The sequence below is a fragment of the Eubalaena glacialis genome, chromosome 11 (genome assembly GCF_028564815.1).
Source record: "Eubalaena glacialis isolate mEubGla1 chromosome 11, mEubGla1.1.hap2.+ XY, whole genome shotgun sequence".
Classification (NCBI taxonomy): Eukaryota; Metazoa; Chordata; class Mammalia; order Artiodactyla; family Balaenidae; genus Eubalaena; species Eubalaena glacialis.
The window spans coordinates 97,433,970-97,446,319 of NC_083726.1; the positions used below are offsets into that span (position 1 = coordinate 97,433,970).

General features: G+C 35.4%; 1 protein-coding gene across 11 annotated transcripts in view; it reads left to right on the forward strand.

Annotated features, from left to right (window-relative positions):
* Positions 1-12,350, forward strand: part of SOX5 (SRY-box transcription factor 5) — a 992,512-nt gene that overhangs the window by 928,069 nt on the left and 52,093 nt on the right. The window contains exon 1 of one of the 11 annotated variants that reach the window (XM_061206381.1): positions 11,470-11,503. The exons of the other annotated variants lie outside the window; for them this stretch is intronic. The gene's annotated coding sequence lies outside the window, so the exon portion shown is untranslated. Of the gene's footprint in view, positions 1-11,469; positions 11,504-12,350 lie in introns of those variants that run through there. 11 annotated transcript variants of the gene reach the window in all.

A 12,350-nucleotide genomic window follows, 5' to 3' on the forward strand; every position in this document is an offset into this window, starting at 1 on the left:
CTTGATTATATTATGCACAGAGACAAGAATTTTTTTTATAATATATTTTGCCAAAGGTTGAAAAATTAAGGCTATCAGCAGGTTTTAAAAATTTCTCAGGTTTTACATCTTTCTTAATACATGTACACTTGTCTCTTTAGCACTTATTTAATTTTTTCCCCTCTGGATCCTACTACAGGACTAATTTTTTTATATTTAGTTCTTCAGGGATATTCTCCTAGCTCATGCGTATCCTCACAACTGAGTTTATAGCTAAATATTGATAAAAAAAAGAAAACTTTGAAAGTATGAAATCTTGAACTTATGTGTACAAGAGATCAAGTTTAAAGGAAATTTTAGAAATAATTCTATTTCTCATGTTAAGGAAAATTATTTAAAGTATTGTTTAACAGCATTGGTCCTTGACTCTCATAGACGATATTGCTGCTCTGAATCTGTTTATATTCCTTAACACATGTTTAAATTGATTTGTTTATAGTTTAGCGTTCTGCCACAGAATGGACACAATTTATTCAGTGACTTTCATTTTTGCACCACATATTTCTTTATTTTAATGGTTTTCTGCATTGTTTGCTGCAATCTTTTAAAAAACCTAGATAGCCTTTCTTTTGTGATAGTAATTGATCTCTTGATAATATTTGTTTGGTAGGAATAAATTATTTCTTTTAAAAATAACAGAATCAATATCAGCCTTAAAGTAGTTATCTTACGAGGAGATTTTTACTTGGTTTCACATACAACTCACTCAATTGTTGGTAATGAATAAGCTTATAATTTCCATGTTGTCAGGAAATCCTCATATGTCATAGATGTGCTAACCGTCTGAACTTCACATTTTAAGTGTTTTGCTATTGCAAAAGTAGCCACCTCTTGGGAAAATTTTAAGTGCAACTTGTAAATACTATGAAACGTCTCTTGGTATTTGATGAAAACTTATATATTGCCTGCAGCTAACCAAGAGTAGTTAGATTGAAAAGCTGATGACAAGAGAGAATTCCTGGGTGCTTTTCTTTTAACCTTGCTCTGACCCTAGTCATACCCCTGGTCGCAGTTGTGTCTCTGTCAATGACAGGAGCACATAGATTGTCCAAATCAATTTTTTTTGTTCTTTTCAAATACTTCTGGCAGTGATGTTCTCATTTGCTCAGCAGTAGCACCGGGGAGTTAGGACAAGGAAAACAAATATTTTTCCAACAAGCCAGAAAAAGCCCTAGCCAGCTGACCAGACACAATCAGTTACTTTCAGGGGCAATATCCTTATACATATTGTTTCAAATTCAGAAGCAAGAAGTGGAACTGTATTGTTTTATCTGATCCTCTTTCACAGACACAGAAATGAAGATCTTTTCTGAATTGGTAGCCAGGTGCTTGTGTTAGTAATGTCAGGAGTGCCATGACTCCTCTTAGGGCACCTATTTTTTGCTATAATGGTTCCAATCACATAGTTTCATGCTAGCAAGTAAGCATTTTATCAGTACACACTGATCTACAGGGTAGAATTTTATAGTTTAATACTATAAGTCACAAACTATGGTACATATACACACAAGATTACTTAGCACTGTATGTTGGGAGTATGAGAAATCAGAGGATAATCATGATTCATCTTAACTGAAAATTAGTTCTAACAGGAGATTTAGGAAATGCAGCTTTTTTGCTAACTTTGGGACAGTGTTCTGTATTGCCAGTTGGGGGAAGGGCTCACTACACAAGTGCACATGCAGCCTAACCACAACCAAGTCAAACCACCACCACACTAACTATAAAAACACTTTTAAAAAAAAAAAAAAATTAATTAATTAATTTATTTATTTTTGGCTGTGTTGGGTCTTCGTTTCTGTGCGAGGGCTTTCTCCAGTTGTGGCGAGCGGGGGCCACTCTTCATCACGGTGCGCGGGCCTCTCACTGTCGCGGCCTCTCCCATTCCGGAGCACAGGCTCCAGACGCGCAGGCTCAGTAGTTGTGGCTCACGGGCCTAGCCGCTCCGCGGCATGTGGGATCCTCCCGGACCGGGGCACGAACCCGTGTCCCCTGCATTGGCAGGTGGATTCCCAACCACTGTGCCACCAGGGAAGCCCCAAGAACACTATTTTTAATATTTGACAAAAACATCCTTTCAAGATAAAGCAAAAGACATCAAAGAGATTTCATAAGTTTGAAATTGACCAGGAAGTAGTAAGGCCTCCACAGTAGTAGTGCCATCATGAAAAATTCAGAAAGCACTGCTCAACATAATCATAACTTCGGTTAATAGTTTCACATTTTATCTGGCCATATAAAATTTTTAGTAGTAGTAGTTGCTAGAGATGTGATTTCCAATATGTAAAAATTCCTAGCATACTACTATTTGACTTATTTTTAGAGCTTTTCAGGTCAAGATCTCAAATAAACATTACTCACTACACAGGGTCAGAACTGGTCTCCGAATATAGTATTTCTAAGTAATCCACAGTGCTTAAATAGCACTAATCAAAGAGGTGCTTCCATTCATCTATATATGTAATATCAAATAAAACCACGGATCCCTCCTGAAACGATTAGACCTGGCACTTTTGTAGATTCCATGTCTCCTAAAACTTCAGAACAGAACGGAATGTTAGCCTCAGCTAATTATAACCACATTTAAATTGGCCATTTTCTATTCTTATGCTTTAAACACTGTCTGGCATATCAATTAAATGCTAGAATCTCCCTAACACCTTGCTCCGTACAGCTGCTTCGTGCTTTGTTGAATAGCTATCGAACACCCCTCCTCCCCCCCCGTATTTCAATATCTATGAAATAACAATTTTGTGAGCCTTTGAGATGTGATATGGATGTGTCATACTCAAGAGGTGAATTCATTTGAGAGGAATCACCCCATAGAGTTAAACTGTAAATGTGGCCCATTACCATTATCATCCCTTTCCTGTGTGGGACTTAGTTACAGTGGGCATAACATAGTCACCCTGTCATTTTAAATAAAATAGTTTTCTTTTTGTGGCCCCTTGTTGCTAAACTGAAATATGTTAAATGAAGTGTTATCAGCAGAACCCCTGTGATGAGCCTCCTCCTTTCCGTTTCATTCGTATTCGGTTGACAGGAATCTCAAACAGCTAGGTACTTAAACAGAGGCTTTTCTGAGCGCAGTGGTATTAAATGTCCAAGTAGGTCATTTGGTGATATATTCTTATGACTCAGAAAGTGGGGGGGGGGGGCATTTGTAACATAAAAACAATAAAAATTATAAAACAAAGAGACAGACTAGTTATAGTGTTGGCGTTTTTTTAAGGCAAAATATACAGAGGGATTTAGGTAATATCCTTTGAATTCAGCTGGCCTGGCCTGTGTTGCCCGGTATGCTGATTTTGTTTTGACAGGACCCTGTTTGGAACACAGCAGCCGGCTCTGATGAGCCATGTCAAAGCTTTTTAATAATGCAAACCATGGGGGAGACAAGAGGGTGCTGAGCATGTGCAGAGACAGGAAGATCCACAGAATCACATTTTTTAAGCGGAAGTTGCCCTCTAAAATAGGTCCTACACAATGCAGATTCACCGTCCAAAAAGCTAAATGTTGAAAGCATTTTAATGTTAAAACCAGGCAGTTAAAACCTAAATAGTGTGGGGAAGAAAAACAGAACAATGTGAAAGGATGCCCCTGTATCGGGGGCGGTGGGGGGGGGGGTTGTCTAGTACAACGTCAATAAACATCATGGCTAAATGTAAGTCATCAATACATCAGACTGAGAGCGCGAAAGTGCACTTCTGTAGTTATCTTTCCTTTTAGGGAATCATTTATAATTTGGGCTTCCTAAAACATTCTTCAAATCAATTAAAATCCTTTCTTTTCTATCCTAAATGATTGATCAGTGCCTCATTTGAGCTATTGATTATCGACCCCTTTTCACCCCTTTAGCCTTGACCTGTACTAGAAATGTTTGAATAGAGAATTGAGAATTGAAACCATGGAGGACTACCCTAAACCTCAGATTTGATTCATTTGAATACCTTCTGCTTAATCATTCTTTTCTATTCAAAAAATAGGAAGAATTTTAGTAGTCTCTTTAACAGAGATGCCCCAAAAGTATAGATTTGTTTTCTACATGACAGCAAATTATTAATGTCTTATTTAGATTGATGGAAAATAAAATATATGCATATTGATTTGTTCAATTTTATCAATAGATTTTTCTCTAGAGAGAACCAAGCGTTCCACTAATATTTTTAAACACTATAAAATAGAGAGTAGAAAGAAAATAATACATTAATTAAACAGATGTAAATTTGAGTCAAAAAAATAAAAAGATGTAACCTTCTAAGCTGAAGGCAGACAAGTTCAAAACCGAAAGTATTCAAAAGTTTTATTTATTTAACAAAATGCATCGGGTGTTTTGTTTATAGAATTATGGAAGCTTCAGTAAGAAGGAAATGCAGAAAGTATTCAGTCCAACACACAATAACTCAGTCATGAGGTTACTTTGCCTCTGCCTAGTCTGCTGCAATGACAGAAGGAGTCCACCACTCCATGAGGTGGCATTATTTTAGTCAGAGTAACTTAATGTCACAGTATTCTTATTTAAGTAGAACTGTAATCAACTTTCCAGGATTTCAAACTATGGTTTCACTGAATGACAACTGTATTTGTTAGTAAAATAATAGAAAACCCAACCAAAACTGGATTAAGCAAAAAGGAAATGTATTCAGTCACATTTAAAAAAATGTTATTCTGATTTCAGATGTGGTTTAATTAGGAGCCTAAACAATATCACTTGGAATTGGTCTCTAGACCTTAGCTCTGTTGTTTTCTCATTCCTTAAAGGACTGTCCCTTTCTAGTGTTCTCTAACACCCTATGCTTACATCTACCATTATTGATTCAACAAATATTAATGTATGCCTGTCATGTGCCAAATTCAGTTCAAGACAGGAACTACAGCTACTACAGCTATGAACAGGACAGTGTGTCTTCTTTAGATTCTGCAGTCTAATGGGAAGTGATAAACTATGAGCAATTAAAGCGACAATTTCATATATTGGTAAGTGCTGTGAAGAAAATAAGACATGGTAAAAGAGTGCCTAGGGACAAGCAAGGGAATCTCCTTGAGACAGAGCTATAAGGGAAGCTCTCTCTGAGACTTAAATCATGAATAGGAAAGTAAAGTACCTGCAAAGGTCTGAGAAAAAGGTATTCCAAACAGGGGGAACACCAGTTGCAGAGACTGTAATATATGAGGGAGGTTGACAAATTCAAGGTTTAGAAAATAGGCCGGGGTAGCTGAAATGCAAAGAACATGAGGGAGAATAAGAAATGAAATTGGAAATGAGAAAGACCACATCAGGTAGGACTTTTTCATGTTAAGTTTTGAATTTTATTCTAAGTGCATTCACTTTTAAAGGGAAATTATGTATTTTCCATTTATCATACGACTTATTAAACTCTTGTAATTATCTATTCATTGTATTCTTTTCTTAGGGTATTGTGTCTTTCAGGCAAAGGAATTTTTTTCCTTTTATCTTTTGGACCAATTAGTTAATATTGTAAGTGTCTCTACATTACTTCCCTAGAAACACTCTGGAATTTGAGCCCTAATGACACATCCTGGACCTTGCCATTGGAGAGACAAGACAATTTAATTCAACAAATTAATTAACAGATTAATTGCTTATGATGTGTCTGTCAGAGTCCTAGGACCTAAGGATACTGGTGAACAGTGTAGACGGTCCTCTGCCCTCATGGAGCACAGTGTATGTGGTGAGGGATGTGGTGAAGGGATACAGACAGAAAAAGACAATCACGTTAAAGCCCGTTAAGGGCAGCAAGTAAGCACCTGGAGTACGGATTTAACCTACACTATTTCCTGGGTTTTCTTTAGATTCACTTACTTTATCAGGGTTTTATCATTAGTAATATATGAAAACACACACAATTGATAGTACCTGATACCACCTATAGGAAGCAAATTGCAAGGTTGAGTTTTTGGAGTGATATTTTGGTACTAACACCTAAGTATTGGTTTTTAAAAAGTCATCTTAAAAAATTAGAATTGCTATATACTAGTGTTGATAAGAGTTTTAGAATTCTTATTTTACTTGATCTCTTTTGAGTAGGTTTACAAGTCACATGAGAAAACAGACCCTAATTTCTAATCAGATTTTTACTTTTGATGTTTGTTTTTTTTTAATTTTTGATTTTTACCCAAAACTTTATAACCCAGTGTGATTCTAGTGAACCTGCCAAGTGCAACAGACTTTTAGCTATCTTTTAAAAAAATCAGTGAAAAATGTGCTACAGTCTTAAAACAATTACAACCGGGCAGTTTTAAAATTATGAAGAGCATTATTTTCATCATTGGGATAAACTTGCTTTGAGAGGACGACATTCTTTCAAAATCAGCCACACATTCTCTCTCTTACTGTCTCTCTCTCCCTGTCTCCTTTCCTCCATCTCTCCCTCCCTCTCCTCCCCTCCTCCCTTCTCCCTTCTTCCAGTTACAAGCTATATTAAAGTCACACTTTTTGTCATAAAAACATGCAATGCCACCCACTTAAAAAAAACTTTTATAAAGTGTATGTAAAACTTCTATAAATAATGTGATTATTTTCTTGTCAAAACTCATTATATGACTTATTTAAGCATGTACATTCATAATGCACTTAAAATCCTATCTATTTTATTTATATTGAGTTTATATACAAAGTTCTAATGTATCTATGTTGTTGTATTATATTCCATAAAGAAGGATTCCTTTTTAGTTATACCTCTTTTCATATTTTCTGATGCACATACAATATGGTAGTGGCATTAATTGCACAAAGTTAACTTAAGGAGAAAGAGAGACTATTTTAATCCAGAGCTGTCCAAAAAGTTATAAAATAGTGAACTCCATCATCATTCTTGCAGTTTCTCATTTCTTCTAATAATCAACTAAAGAATGCAGTCATTCTTAATTATAGTTTTTTGAACAAAGATCAGAAAAAAAATTTGTAACTTGATTAGTATTAAATGTGGGGGGAAAAATGCCTTCATCATGTACACAGTGAGTGGTGTAATTCACGTTGACTGTGAATTATTGTCTAGAGCAGGGGTCCCCAAACCCCGGGCTGCAGACTGGTATCAATCTGCGGCCTGTTAGGAACCGGGCCGCACAGCAGGAGGTGAGCGGCGGGCGAGCTAGTGAAGCTCCATCTGCCGCTCCCCATCGCTCCCCATCACTTGCATTACTGCCTGAACCATCCCCCCAACCCCTGTCTGTGGAAAAATTGTCTTCCATGAGACCAGTCCCTGGTGCCAAAAAGTTTGGGGACTGCTGGTCTAGAATCTACTTAATATGATCAGAGGAACTTGCAAGCATACCTTCCTTATCTCACGTATCTTCAAGTTTGAGACCAGGGGGGTACAGAATAGGATTCAAAATATAGAACAGCTCTTTTTTTTTTTTTTTGAAACGGAATAATCTTAGAATTCTCTTATCTTACTTGAAAATAGATTTGAAATTTTTTCTATACTGAAATCAGAATTTTGCTCACGAAAATTTTAATCATAAATATTAAATTTGAAAAGTACATTCTTAATGGCTCAGAATATTGAATATTGCTAAGAACTTGTTTAACACAGTGCTGCTTGGAAAGCAGCATGTCTAAAAATGCAAGTGTCTAAATATGAAAAGCTAGCAATTTTCCTTAACCTGAATCATGTACTTAGGTGTCCTCAGGTTCTCAAGGGAAGAATGTACCCCTTTCCTAGTCCTGGACCTCCTTGTAGATAATATAATTGGATGCTTCTTAGAATTCTACCCCCCTCCCTTTGTGAGCTGCAGGACTTACAATTGCAATATCCCACAGCTTTTAGCACTCATACTTCCAACTATGGACTAGCTGATTCCATAGGGCGACTTTTACAGAACCCAACCGTTCATCCTTTATGATTTTGGTTTTTCAAAAGAATGAGGATGAGATCTCTAAATTTAGAGGAAAATGAAGACCAGAATTCTTACTTTACAGGTTTTACATTACCAAAATAATATGAAAGAAAAAAAAGTATACTTAAATAGAAAAAAAAGTATATTCCCCCAAATTGTTTGCCAATACCAGAAAAGACTAAAAACCTTACATTTTCATAAAACCACAAAATATTTTTTATTAAAGCTCTGTTAGATTTCTTTGCAAGACCAGTTATCAATACTGAGATTCCATATGAGACTTTCATTTAAATTGGGCCTTTCAATAACCAAAGAATCTTATTTTTTCTAATTTATTATATAATTTGAGCTATTATGGTTTGTTGTGCAATTTTGATGACTTTTGGCAGTGTAGATATTTCATAATAGGAGAAAAAGAAATTGAGACCAAAAATAGAAAGGATGAAGTACTGCAAAAAATTTTCTCTTGTGGTATTTCCAGTAGTACTTAAAATAACATAAGGAAAAAATGCTGTTGTGAAGTATGTACAAAAGCATTATGACAGCAGTAGGAATGTCCTTAAATAGGTACAGATTTTTGTTTTCTATGCTTCTCCGTGTAACTCTTTTGAGGATCAAAGTTTCATTTTAAGTCTGCGGGAGCTCAATATTCAGGTCAACCCTATATAAATACAGGGCAAGACAAAAATTTTGGGTCAAGTGATGGAATTTTTAGCGCCGGTTTTCATGCAGATAGTGCTGTCATTTATCTAAAAAATGATGGTTCTGATCCAATTTTAAGAGAACCTCTGGGTAATTTTTGTTTGATTTGGTTTTGCTTGTCTTTTTCTATTAGCATACACAGAGTTGCAGTGAGCTGGAATTCTGATCTGTTGTATCTGGGACCAAAATTTATGGACTTGCAACAAACTAAATGAAGGAAAGATCAATTCCATAAGATTAATCATATTACAAACACTTTCTTTACCCATTGAATTTTAAGTGGCTGCCCCATAATATGCAGTCGATAAATGTTTACTAGATTAAATGTTTATATTATACTACTCAATCTTAATATGAATTGAAACCTTAGTTATCACTATCTGTGATATAGTCTTCACTATATGTCTGTTTTTACAATTAAGTATATTAATACAACATTATCTAAGATCATATATCTGTATACGTTTTTTGTTATTATTTCAGTCATATATTCTTAGCTATTGTCAGGTGAACTTTTTGGCCTTTGGTGTAACCAAGTTATGTTCTAGAATTCTGGGCATCTTAAATAAAACATTAAGGAATTTAATGAGACAAAAAGAAATATTTTTAAAAGTTTTAAAAAATATTCTTTCAAAATGTATTTTGAAATGAATCCTATTTTTAAAAACAAGATCCACTTAGAATGCACAGTTAATAAAATATGATTTATCCTAAATGAGATATCTTCTAGTGGGAAAATAGGAATAAGAATGTCTTCCTTCAGAAAGAGATATATCAATAGACTTGACATTTTGCTTGAAACAATGCTATATGTTTGTTCACTGGTTTATATAATTTTAAAAATATCATGTAATGACTATGTTATTCATAGATGAAGCTTCTTAGAGTCACTTTTAGAAGATGTCAATACTGAGGTTTGTTCAATAAACACCTTTTTAGCGCCTATAATATACTGGACACTGGTAGAATAAAAAAGAACAATAATTAACACTGTACAGTGTAATGGGGAAGGCAGCAAATAAACTAACAATTAAAATACTGTGGGCTAAGTAATGATCAAAGAATAATATGGAGAAAAGGAAAATAGTTTTCAACTGTTTTCAACAACCTGGGGAGAAATAGGAAGATAAGGAAAGGCTTCCAGAAGATGTGCCATTTACATGGTTTTTGAAGGAAAATGAGACGATCTGTGCAAAGACGTGTAGGAATGAAAGAGTAGAGTGTGGGAGTTCATCTGAATTTTAAAGAAATAAATAAGGTTTACAGTAACGCATCTCTAGAACTTTGGGAGTGAACTTAAGAAGAATGAAAATGTAAAGATAAAAATGTCTAAAAGAGGAAGTCTAACCATCTTCCCTTGGCATTCTCTAATCTAGCCCCACGTACCTCACTCGCCTAAGTTATTCTACTTTTCTCCCAATCCCAGCAATTTGTGCTCCAAATGGAATCACTTCCTCATGTATCATGTTATTTCACCTCTTTTTGCCTATGTTTGTGCCACTCTACCTCTCTGGAATGCTTTTGCCCTCTTCATTCCACTTTTCCCTCTTGCCTGGCACCAACTCATAAGATCTATCTCGACTGTCACCTCTATGTGGAATTGGCTATTCCGTCATATGTGACCACACTACATAGACATGTACTCCTTGTATAGCATCACAGCACCTGTATAACTGCACTTGCCTTCCCTTGTATGACTCTGAGTCCCTTGACAGTAGGGAGTATATCTTATTCATCCTTAGCATCCGGTGTAATGCTTGACATATAATCATTGCTCTAGTTCTGTTAAAAGAATAAACAAACAAACAAATAAGCAAGCCATCTGTGGAAGTAAGCCAAGATACTATGTTCAAAAATATGACTGAGTTTGGGACCCCTTACATGGAAGCATCAAAGATCCTGGGCTTGAGGATAATCTCATTTCAGCATGAGCGGAATACAGTTGTACCTAAGAAAAGTAAAACAGTGCTGTTGTACTATGTAGAAAGACCATATGCACAGAAAGGTTATGGAACCTAAAAGTAAGGTTTGTCATTGTTTATCCTGTCGGTCTAGGTGAGATACACTGGATTTAGGAAATATGAGTGTTCTGATCATTCGAGAGACATTGTATGTAATGAAGCATCCATAATTTACCAGTCCTTACTATGGTCTGAGTGAAGTACAGTCGTCCCTTGGTATCCACAGGGGATTAGTTCCAGGACCCCCTTGGATACCAAAATCCACGGATGTTCGAGCCCCCTATGTAAAATGGTGTAGTACAGTTGGCCCTCTGTATCAGCCACAGTTGGTTGAGTCCGTGGATGTGGAACCCGGGGATACGGAGGGCCAACTATACTCACTACTTCTTTGGCCCTGATTCTGATAGTGAAATTTGCATTTCGAGGTATCTTGAAATTAAAAGAAGAATACCTTAAAAAATTCAGCAATATTTTGGTCAGGTCTAAATTAATTAATTGACATTCTGACTTATACATTAGCCTCATGAGTTTGTTTACTATGAGTACATCTTCAAGTGAATGGCCTCCCTTATGTATGTTGACAGATTAAGAGTGTGCAGAAATGAAAGGCATAGGCTTATACTAATATAAGCTACTTTTGTTATATTGTTTAACTGACAGTTCAAGTAAAGTCTTAGGAGGGAAATTTTTAAAAATTTTTCTCTCTTACTTTTGTAAGATTATCTTTCTCTGCTTCTCTTTTAGGCCAATCAATCTAGCTCAAGTATGGCAGAGAAATATTTCACCTATACATACATTTGCTTATATTATATATAAACATTATTGATATTATATAAACATATATATATTCCATTCTTTACTACAGTAATCAAGAATGCAGATTCATTTTATTTGGCAATCTAATGACCCAAAGCAACATTCAAAATAAAGTCGAATCTAAGGTAAATGCACTCATTCTTTCTCCTTAGTTCAGTTTAAAAGATATCATCAAAACTCATATGTAATGATATCATTACAATTGCTATATAAAATCTTTTATGCCATCCAGACTGTGGAATGTACTATTCTTTTAATGTTATGGGTTGGGAAAAATTAAACATGAGGCATTACAGCTGAGTTTCACTATGCATTATTTTAATTGACTATTTCTTAAATGAGTATCTGATAAATCAATCTTGCAATTCCTCATGCTTCATGACATGCTTAACTCAATACAGACACTTAAGAATCATTATGCTGTGAGAGCCTTAATACAAATTTGAGATCATTATAGTTAAAATCAGACTCTTACCTGATGCTCAATTCTAAGCCTTTTCATCTTTATTGAATTTTCTTTGGACTATACCTTCAATTTAATATTATAACAATGATAGGCAGAATATATAATCAAGCTAAGCATCTTCAATATGTTGAGAAAAAATTATTTTGTCTCCAGGGTACAACATAAAAACTGTCCTTAACTGCCATTCTATATAAATAATCCTCACCCCTTAGGATTTTTTAAAGACGTCAGTTCCCTCCTGGTCACTGCCATGAAGACAAAGAATGCCTCAATGACTCTATCGAGATTATCTTTAAAATAAAAGGATATTTGAAGACATCAGCTATAAATCACTATAAAATGGCCTGTGGGTAACCTTTGACACAACTCATTTGAAATAAACCTGGGATGGATTCATAGCCGTTGGTCAGGCCATTAGGTGGGCTAAAGGTCTTTTCCATCCTCTCCTTCATTTCTTGTAATATTAGTTCCTCTCTAAATGACTGGGCAGCATTTGGATATATATA